Source organism: Mauremys mutica, chromosome 7 (genome assembly GCF_020497125.1).
Source record: "Mauremys mutica isolate MM-2020 ecotype Southern chromosome 7, ASM2049712v1, whole genome shotgun sequence".
NCBI lineage: Eukaryota > Metazoa > Chordata > Testudines > Geoemydidae > Mauremys > Mauremys mutica.
The window spans coordinates 102,063,275-102,074,849 of record NC_059078.1 but is presented as its reverse complement, the minus strand read 5'-3'; positions in this window follow the sequence as shown (position 1 = coordinate 102,074,849).

Below are 11,575 nucleotides of genomic sequence, written 5' to 3'. Positions count from 1 at the left end.
TTACGCAACCTTGTACCTCTCAAGTAACTGACCAAGATAGACCTCAATGACATTCATCATCCCTCCTGTGGTGTTATCTGAGGTGCCATCATGGCCAAGATAGAGTCTGCTCTGCAGGCAGCTCTGTCCAAGAGAAGGTGCACACAGGAATGCAGCAGGGAAAGTCCCTTCCATCCCAGGGGCACCTGTTCTGAGTGAATACACACACCCCAGCAGAGTACAATGAATATAGGAAAGGGAAATATTTATTTACAGAGGGATGAAAGGAGAAAAACAATAGGGAAGTGGTAAAACAGAGCTGCATTCAACAAAAGGCCCCACAAGCCCAGCGGTTTCACTATCTGAAAGGGCAGACACCAAGCAACGTGTCTGCACACAGAGTTCAAGAGTCCTGGACTGGAATAGTGCACAGGGGTGAGTCTTCATTGCTCCTGATCATCTTCTACACCAGTAAACTTTCCCCAACAAACCCCTCTGGTGCCCTCTTCTGCCGTTCTCTGCAAAGCCACATAGAGCAACAACCTCCTCACTTAACTAGCTAACAGCCTCCTTCCTTATTCCCAATGCAAAGTCACAAGCCCCAGGACTCATGGCCCTATACAGCTCTGGGCAGCAGTGATACTGCATCCAGCTCTGGTTTGTCCTTCTCAGGTGATTCTTCCCTGGCACAGTGCTCCTCCTGGCTCCTGTCCTGGGGTGTCCCCGATTGGGTGCTCTGTCCCTCCCAGGGTTTGGGCAGGTTCTTGGCTGCTTCATTCTGTGAGGGCATGCGTGCTGCAGCCTTTCTGTCTGGAGCTCCAGACACACACCCCTGTCGTGCTCCCCGCTCTCTCTCCCTGCTCTGCCACCCCCCAACAGCACTTCCTCCTTCTGGAGTAATCTGCATTCCTGCCCCTTCCCCTCCCCAGGAAAAAGATTTAAAGGGGCCATGATCTCTAAACCCCAAGAGGGTTACATTTACATTATCACCCCATTCCCTGTCTCAGTTTGCCCTAAATGACTATAGTGGGGAGATTGGGCTTTGTTTCTCCCATTACTGTTGCATACAAGTCCTTCCATGCTCCCGCTTCTCTCACATTTCATCTGACTCTTCTCTCTCTGTTACTATCTTCTGTTGCCCACTAGCCTCCTCCCTCTCCACCTTCTTCTCTGATTTTGAGGCCTGGCTCTCACTTTCAATACAATCTACCCCCCTTTGTTTGCAAATACATATGGAAATCTTCAGATGGAAGCAGATGTTTGTCCTGAAACTGGCTATAGCTCACCATTTCCAAGTCAAGGGGGGAAAAAATTTGGGCTACAAGCTATTATGCTCCCACCTTTGAATTTAAATCTTGCTGGCCAGAAGTCCTCATAGATGGGAGTTAAAGGAATAACTGGCTCCTACATGACATGTTTGAGGGAATTAATCAGACATCGCTGAGTACTGATGACTAGACATCAGAACTCCCTGCAGTAAGAAATATTCATCTATTTGGATGAATCCTCATATTATATGAATCCGCTATATATTAAATTGGAGAGGTTAAGTGGGTAACAATGGGAAGTTCCAAAGATCTGCCATAACAGACTTTCACCTTTTGCTTCATTGTAATGAATCTAACCTCCCTACACACTGAAGCGCTTCCAAATGGAAGAGCTCCGGACACTGTTGCCTCTACTACGTTTGACTTTCTGCAGGATCAGTAAACTGCTCTGGTGTTTTGCTTGGCCAAATCAATGAACGATGTAACTATTCTAACTCATTCCTATACTGGGCAGGGAGTATTCTGTGAAGAAGTTGAAGGAAATATAATAGGGTAGGATATTCATCTTTTTAAAAAAATAGTAGTAATGGGATATTGTACCATCTATGCAGATCCAGCTGAAGGGATGATAAGGAGAAATTGTAGCAAGTTAAGTAGTTAAACAAAGGCTGTCGAGCAGAAATTATGGAGAGGAGAGGCATCAGGTGTATTTTGAACTCAGACAGGGTTATAGGGTTAATATACAAAAGTGTAAATCAGCATTTAGATATGGGTAAGTATTATTACTTGTATTATGGTAGCACCTAGGGGCCCCATTGCACTGCATAGTCATGCAACAAAAGGGACAGTCCCTGCCCCAGAAAGTTCATGGTCTACACTTCAAATAGCAACAACAGGTGTATAAAACAGACCAGTAAAGTGGTTCTGGATGGAGTGGCTGAGAAAACAATAAACCAAAAAGAATTTAGCAGCAAAGCAGAAGTATCAATTTGTCTAACCCCTGCCAGATGGGAGTGATCTGTAGATATCACAGCAGAGAGAGGCTTTAAGGACGGATTTAAAGGAGGATTGCATGACAGATTTATCAATAGTGACAGGGTTTGTCCTTTTCATGGGAGAAAGCACTGAAGTAGTACTATGATACTTTAGGGAGCAGGCAGGTGATCAGGGCTGGATTTCCTTGCAGAATAAAGGAATGCTGAATGCTTAGTAAACTAGTAGATCTGATACATAGGATAGGACTAAATGATGAAGGACCTTAAAGGCAAAACCAAGGCACTTGTGTTTGAGGCACTGGAGGAGGGGAAGCCAGTGGAGAGACTTGAAGAGGTGGTTCATGTAGTTAAAGCAATGAGCCAGGAAGATGACCCTAGTAGCAGCATTTTGAATGGGCTTGAGGGGATTGATATAGCTGGCCAAAGAGAAGGCGATTAGAGTAGTCAGGGTATAAGACTACGTGAGCCTGAACAAGAGCCTAAAGCAGGGGCAGGCAAACTTTTTGGCCCGAGGGCCACATCGGGTTTTGTAAATTGTATGGAGGGCTGGTTAGGGGAGGGGGTCATGGCCTGGCTCCCACCTCTGATCTGCCCCCCCACCCCCAAACTCCTGCCCCTCCAACCCGCCTGTTCCCTGACAGCCCCTCTGGGACTCCTGCCCCATCCACACACCCCGCTCCCTGTCCTTTGACCTCCCCCGGACTCCCGCCACCCCATCCAACCCCTTCTCTCATTCCTGATGGCCCCCCAAGGGCCCCTGCCCCATTCAACCACCCCTTCTGTCTGTTCCCTGACTGCCCCCAGAACCCCTGCCCCTGACTGCCTTCCACTGCCCCATCCAACCCCTCCTCTCATTCCAGACTGCCCCCCCGGGACCCCTGCCCCCATTCAACCCCCTGTTTCCCCCATGACCACCCCAACCCCTATCCACACCCCTGCCCCCTGACCACCACCCAGAACTCCCCTGCCCTCTATCCAACCCCCCCACACACACACTCCCTGCCCCTTTACCGCGCTGCTTGGAGCACAGTGGCTGGTGGTGCTGGAGCTGGGCCATGCCGCCACCATCACACAACACACAGCACTGGGCCAGGCTGTGCTCTGCAGCTGCACTGCCCCAGGAACTCACAGCCCTGCCTCCCAGAACATTGCGCCAGCAGCAGAGCGAGCTGAGGCTTCAGGGGAGGGGAGACAGCAGAGGAGAGGACGGGGGCAAGCCTCCCGGGGCAGGAGGTCGGGGGCTGGGCAGAACGGTCCCGCAGGACGGTCCTGCAGGCCGGATGTGGCCCGCGGGCAGTAGTTTGCCCACCTCTGGCCTAAAGGCTAAACCTTTTGAAATATGATGTACCTAAAAGACTTAGATATGGCCAAGATGTGTGAGGAAGTAAAAAAATGACAGGGAAAATGGTGGTGTCATCCAGTGATAGGAACACTAGGCTTGTGGAGGTCGGGGAGAATCAAAAACTCAGATTTGATCACATGGAGTTTTAGTTACCAGGTGGACATCCATGAAGAGATGGCAGCAAGGCAGGCTGAGATGTGGGACTGGATGGCGGGAGGCAGGTCTTAAGTGGAGAGAGAGAGATGTCTGCGCTATCAATCCCAAGTGGCATAAAGCTAAGTTTTAACCTCTGAATATGAGGAAAAGCAGGCTTGTTTTAATAAAATTATGTTCTTAGCTCAGCTTCAATTTTGTGATTTTTAGGGCTTTACAACAATTAAGTCTGAAATACTCTGTTGGAGCCTGTGTGCGTAGTGCAGCTTTATTGTATAAGTATCTACTATATACATTCTCTGGATTTTAACAAAAGATCTTTAAATACAAATTCAGATTTACATTACTGAGAAATGTATGTGTTCAATGTGCTACGCAATTTAATTGCTTCGACTGGAAACTCTTCTTAAATATCTTAAGATTAAGAAGAAAATTAATATTTCAAGATACTACTGTGTGTGAGAGGAAATAATGCCCAGGATAACGAGAATTAAACTGAATGTGAAAGATCTTCCTTCTCAATAACTTCTATTGCTGGAGGACTTGGGGCTGAGGTTGAAATGGAAGCTGACCTACTTAAAAAATTTATAGACTGTCAGTTACCTAGATAGCTTGACAGACAATCAAACCGGCAACACTACGGAGCTGCCAAAAATACTCCCCTTATACATCCCCTCTACCAGTTCCTGCCATGGCCAAATTGTGCACACACACTATAGCAACATGCTAAACCTATTTTTCAAAGCGTTATCATTACAGTTCACAGCCGATCAAGTTAAATTGTGGTCTTTTAATGTGATGGGGAGTGAGCAGTGCAAGAGAGGGAAGATCTGAATGCACACGCCTGTGGCCCATTACAGGAACGTGAAATTGAACCACAGCATTAATGTTCTTGTTATATATATTAGAAGGTATAAGTTATGCTGTCATTCAAAAGGAAGTATTGTGAGGAAGTGCTGTGGCCTGTGTTACACAGGAAGTCAGACTAAATGATCACAATAGTCTTTTCTGGCCTTGGAATCTGTCTGTCTGACCATCAAGGCGTTATCACAGATAGCTAGGGCACAGTCATGATGGATCACTCATGAGATGTCTGTTGCTAAGACTATCATGAGTAGGTTCCTGGTGTTTAATACATCTGCTTAGTGGTAAGTAAAAGTATTTATTTTATTCTTTCAGTTCTGTTATATTTAAGGGGACAGTGCTTGTCCCCTGTTCGTTTTTTTTAATTCTGTCTCAGCCCAGCTATGCCTTGTGAAAGGTCATATAATGCAGAACAAGGGAAGATATTGACCACACTCTTAGCCAAGATGAAGCTGCAGTTTTGCAGCATCCATACGATAGCATCCATCTTCTGCTGAATCCTGATAAAATGTGCCAGCATTTGTAATAATATGCATGCTCCATTGCATGTGCTAGGAAGATTCCTGCTCAGTAAATGTAGAAAATGCAGCTTCCTGAGGACACACCTAGGCCTGGGAGGGAAGAGTGTGATCAGAATCAGCTTAGCAGCAGATGTAAGTAGCAAGTCTCCATGTGTATTTCACTCTGATTTTAGGTAAAACTATTCTCTTGATAAGGAAACAGATTTTCCTTCTTTAACATGTACCATGCGCTGAGTATTTTACCTGCTAATAAGTCATTTCTAAAGTGACATTTTACCTAAGCCTTCAAATACCATGCCCTCTCAGCAGAGAACTATGAGGACTAAAGAGCTGGTTTAACATTCCCATGTCTATGGATAGTGGTAGTATTAGTGATTATGATATATGTATGGAGCGATCATTCTTATATGGAGGCATTCTTTTGTATAAGAAGAATATATTTGCTTTGGACTTCGTCCTGTGAACAATTTCAGTTTGTTAATGATTTATTGTGATCTGACCAACTGGATAGGGTTTGGCCCAGAGGGTTCCCTCTGGTCACTTGGAGATAGCAATGAGTCAGAGTCACTGAGACTGTGCATAGAAGAGTTGCTGACATATTGTGCATGTTGAGAGCACACATGTAATCATGGATGCTACTAATAGTTTGAGGGCAACCTGCTTGGCTTCTTTGCATCCCCTTTGTGGTCAACAGATTAATTGGAGAATTGCAGTAACAAAACCCTAAATCGGCAAACCTGCCTAAACTTCAAGGGCAGTAAGGAGTTTTGCTTAATCTGGCCTGACTCCCTCTCACTTCTACTTTAATCTTTGCTGACTTCAACTTCCAACTGCTGGATCTTATTATGCTTTTATCAGCTAAATTAAAGAATCCTCTGGTATGTGATACCTACACAGGGAGAAGGTACCTAGAGATCATGATTAAGTCTCCTCTTAAATTTCCTTTCCAAGACTCCATACAGCAAGTATTAACTGTTTCAATTCCAGTTTGTTTTGGTCGCTCCCCATTACTTAATTGTTGGGATCAAGGGGAGTGAGTTGTAAGGACCTATCGCAAATGGGCATTCTGCAAATGAGTGCAGTAATTTGGTAATCCTAAATGGAAAGGCTGAATGCTGGGAGCTTAATCCACTTTCTATATTTAGAGTGGTTTTGTAGCTATTCTAATCTTTTTATAGAAATTGTGTACACCACATAATGAGGTGAAGCAGGCAGACTCACTGGAAAGACCTCTCCAATGCAGAAAAAAATTGTAGGCACTTAGTTATCTTGCTTGATTATCCTTTTTTAAAGATAGGAACCTGCTGCCAAGTTTTTGTATTATATTCCATTGCTATGGAATAGGAATATTTTATGCACCAGTTGTGTAATAGCAATATACAGACTGCCTTTGATATCTTGTGTAGGGACTATCTCTGCTAGTTATTCTATGCAGTACTATATGAAAGAGCAAATGCTGACCAGGATATTTAGGATATCTACCTGTACTGCAATATAATCGTTAACATTATAAAATACTGTGAAAGAAGCAGTTGACAGTTTGGATTAATGTAACGTGATGAATGTTATTTTCCCCAATGCTGCACCAGATCTGGGAGTAAGAGTCAGAGGGTGTGTGTGTGTGTGTGTGTGTGTGTGTGTGTGTGCGCAGCCATGCGCCCGCGCCCTGTTCTCCCCTCCCCGCAAATCATTCGTAGGGAATTGAACCTGTATTTGGATCCAGGCTGAGTTACACTGACCCACAAAATGAGTAAACTGGGTTGTGTTTTTATTATTGTAGTTCTCACACAGTAAAACAGTTTATAGTGATGCAAAGAAAGGCAAAGGCATTCTGAGCAAAATTAACAATGTTTAGATTATACATATCCTAATTATTTACAAAGACATCCTGAAATGGTGGTGGCTTTCACTGTTTAATAAAAAGTAACTTAAATATTCAAAATCACCTGATTATTTGTCTAACCTTTTTCTAAAGTATTTAATGCATGCTAACAACTTGAGTGCTATTTGAGTCTCTTTTAGTGTGTCATAGTGTGTCATTTTCTATAGCACGAACTTACAAAACTTTTAAAACCAACAGTATCATATGTTCAGTATCTTTCAAACAATCTGTTTATAACCCCATTCAGTCTTCTAAACACTTCTCCCCCCCTCTTCTCTTAAATTACCTTCCCCTACCCAAATAAAATAATGTTTGATGTATTGGTTGGTAGGGCCATGTCTAAATCAGTGCACTCTAATTAATAATAGTTGGACACCAATGGTTTGGAATGGTGTCTCTTATATTCACTGAATGACCAGAAGTCTGTGTGCTTGATTCAGAGGGAAAAATACATAGAGTTTTGTTCCCAGACATTCTCTCCTCTTCAGAACCCTGGCTAGTTTTCCCACACTCACTAGCTGGCTGTCATCATCTGGCTTCATGAACCCTGAACCCAGCTCCTTCTGAACTTGTAAGAGATTCCTCATCTTATGGTCATGGCAGCTCCCTGATGAAGCCACCTTCCTCCCCCCACCCCTGATACTTCTGGATTGCTTACTACAGCTGATAGACTTGAATCTCCTGACAGGCATTGCAAGGCAACGCTGATTTTGGTCTTGTCTCCAGGGCAGACTGTTAAGCCCTTTCTGCCTTTGCTGACTATGGAATTTGTACACAGGCACATTGCTGGATAAATATTTGTGACAGTTCAGACCCTCGTCTCTCCTTGCGCAAGACTGTCAGGGATTAGCCTCGGATACACAGCCAGTAGCAGCCAGCACTGCATAGTTTCACAGCATCCGCTGACTGCTAGAAGTTCTCAAATTTGTAATTACATGCAAATACTATTTAGAGTTTGTTCTGAAATTGGAGCTGAGAACTGCTAAATGCCTGTGCCTTCACCCCACCCTGACCTGTGTTACTGCAGAGATGAAGGAAAAATGGTTAATAAAAAATAAGCCTTAAAAGTTCCTCTGACATAACAGAATGCTTTGCGATTTTCTGTTACTACATTACATTACATTACAGTCCAGAACAGGGGTGGCAAACTTTTTAGCCTGAGGGCCGCTTCAGGTTTCGGAAATTGTATGGAGGGCTGGTTAGGGGGAAGAGTCGTGGCCCAGCCCCCATCTCCTATCTGTACCCCCCAACCAAGACTCCTGCCCCATCCAACTCCCCCTATTTCCATCCAGTGCCCCCAGGACCTCTGCCCCATCCACACACACCTCGCTCCTTGTCCCCGACCGCCCCTGGAACTCCTACCCCCTGACAGCCCCCCCAGGACTCCTGCCCCATCCAAACCCCCCCCACTCCCTGTCACCTGACCACCCCCAGAACCCCTGCCTCTGACTGCCCCCCCGCCTCCCCATCCAACCCCTCCTCTCATTCCTGACTGCCTCCCGGGACCCCTGCCCCCATTCAACCCTCCTGTTCTCCGTCCTCTGACTTCCCCAACCCCTATCCACACCTCCACCCCCTGATCACCCCCCCCAACTCCCTTGTCCTCTATCCAACCCCCTTACCGCGCTGCCTGGAGCACCAGTAGCTGGTGGTGCTACAGCTGTGCCGCCCGGCTGGACCTAGCCATGCCATCGCCACCACGCAGCATAGAGCACCGGGTTAAGCCGGGCTCTGCAGCTGTGCTGCCCCAGAAGCTCGCAGCCCCACCACCCAGAGCATTGCACCGGTGGCAGAGCGAGCTGAGGCTGTGAGGGAGGGGGAACAGCAGGGGAGGGGCCAGGGGTAGCCTCCTGGGCCAGGAGCTCAAGGGCCGGGCAGGAGGGTCCCACAGGCTGGATGTGGTTTTCCCACCTCTGGTCCAGAAGGTACTAGTACACACATCTATAGTAGCAGTGATAATGCTGTGCAGTAGATCAACATTAATGTTGCCAGGAGATTTGACTCACAAATATAAATCTAATAAATGTCATATTTCCATATCTATTTCTTTAATTCTGATGTCACTGATATTAGACATCATTATGATTATCTGATGCTCAATTATAATTCAGTGAGGCAGCAACATCATGTAATTGATTCAGGCTCTGATGGTTCTGCCAATATTTTTCCTTTGTAACAGGAAAAAAGACTACTAACTTGCTGTTTATTTTCTGGGCTCTTAAACTACTTGCATTTCTTTCAGCCAGTGGTTCAGTGACTCCTATTAGGTCAAACAAAATTGGGGATGAGATCCTGGCCCTCCCCACTGTGTCTGCCTTACTGTGGTGCCTAAAGCCAGCAAATCTGCCTGCCTGAGGATTTCCCCATCACAGGGGAAACCTTTTGGTGGAATAGAGCCAATGCTGCAGCCCCCTTTGACACTTCCCTGAGATTCCCTGGGAAAAAAGGCACATTCCTAAGAGAAAGGAGCCATAGCTGGAGCACCGTTGGGTTCTGGTCATTCCCAAGTAGCGCAATGGCTCCTTTGGGTTGTGATCAGCTGCCACAATATACAGAAGCCCACACACTACCTTAACTTGTTCCAGGGCTGGCCCAGTGCCTAGTGGCCCCAGGATGAGAGTGGGAAGATGACTCCTGAAAGTAGCAGAAAGGGTATGGAGTACTGCTCTGAGGGCTTGTCTAAATGCAGAGTTAGTGCACAGCAAGCTGGGGTGTGAATCTACAACACACGTGCATGCTGCACACTAACTGTCCATGTGGATCCTGCTGCTGTGATAACATACGCTAAAAGTGCTATAGTGTTCTTTAGTGTACTCCTGTTTGCAAGGTCAAAGAGCACTATGGCACTTTCAGTGTGAGGTAGCAGAAGCCACATGGCAAGTTAGTGCACTGTAGATTCACACCCGAGCTGGCTGTGAACATAGACCAGTCATAAAAGTTAAAATCATCCAATCAGGGCACATAAACCTATCATGTGACCTACGTGAACAATTGAGCTAGCTTGAAATTAGAGTACTGAATAATCACAACAAAATTTTCACAAAAAATTATTTTTCAAATGTCTGATCCATTCTGAGAAAAGAACAAACGGTGATTCTCAAAATTTAAAGACAGGTTTTGAAAATAAATTTAAATGCACTATTTGATATACATTCAGGCTAATATAATTGTTTAACAGTCTATTGCTATCACAATCTGCTGTAAGGTAATATCATGTATGATCAAATTAGCATATCATTTAATAGGATTTTCCCATTGGCCCTAATTTAGACGATAGGTGGTCTGTCCCAAATTATTTTAATTTGTGCAGAAAAGTTGAATACCCTAGTACAGGGGTCGGCAACCTTTCAGAAGTGCTATGCCGAGTCTATTTATTCACTCTAATTTAAGGTTTCGCGTGCCAGTAATACATTTTAATGTTTTTAGAAGATCTCTTTCTATAAGTCTATAATATATAACTAAACTATTGTTGCATGTAAAGTAAATAAGGTTTTTAAAATGTTTAAGAAGCTTCATTTAAAATTAAATTAAAATGCAGACCCCCCGGACCGGTGGCCAGGACCTGGGCAGTCTGAGTGCCACTGAAAATCAGTTCGCGTGCCGCCTTCGGCACCCGTGCCATAGGTTGCCTACCCCTGCCCTAGTATTTAGCAACTAATACTGTCTTAGAAAACTACACAGTGCTTAAACAGGTATTACAGTGCAACCATAGCACAATCCTTAAAGATGACTGGTTCTGTTATTGAAGTTCAGCCATAGTATAAAGACCAAATATAGTCAATTACTCCCAGAAGAAGATTAGGCCCTTAAATGAACTCACTAGTTGGAAAAAATAATATCATATGAATTGGCTATGTGCCTTTTACTCTAGGATTCTTGCTTATTAATAATTAGCTAGAAAAAGTGGTTTGCAGAAGTTGAGAATTGATCTGAGGCATTTCCCAAGGTTTGAAATAAACCTTTTTTGAAGACAGAAAAAGTTTACTTGTCTTCTTCAAAATTAACTTGTCATTGTCTCACAGCCTTGTCTATCCTGGTGCTAGCCAGAAGCAGCAGTGCCATAATACTCTAGAAAGACTGTTGTTATGGCATTTCATTAATTGCATTTGCAAATTTGCAGGTGCAACACAGGAGGCAGCTTTAAAAAAAAAAAAAAAAAAAAAAAGACCTGAAATCACATTTTCATTCACTGAAAGTCACGCGCCATAAACTTAGAGGGAGAGGGGAAACCAACCTCTGATTGTCAGGATGGTTGTAAAAACCCAGGACAGTGTGTTAGCCATCACAATGGGTATGTATTAAAGTCTCTCAATACAAGAAGCATGGCAGGCTCCAAATCATAGAATCATAGAATTCAAGATCAGAAGGGACCATTATGATCATCTAGTCTGACCTCCTGCAAGATGCAAGCCACATAAATCAGACTTGTCAGCAGCCCTGTTACCTCTGATGAGGAGCCCATGAGGCTAGAGAGTGATGTCTACTCCACTAAGATTCCCATATTAGATTTACTACAGGACACTCACACCAAGTGAACTCATGTGAATGACACTGTTTCCAGGGTGGGACCC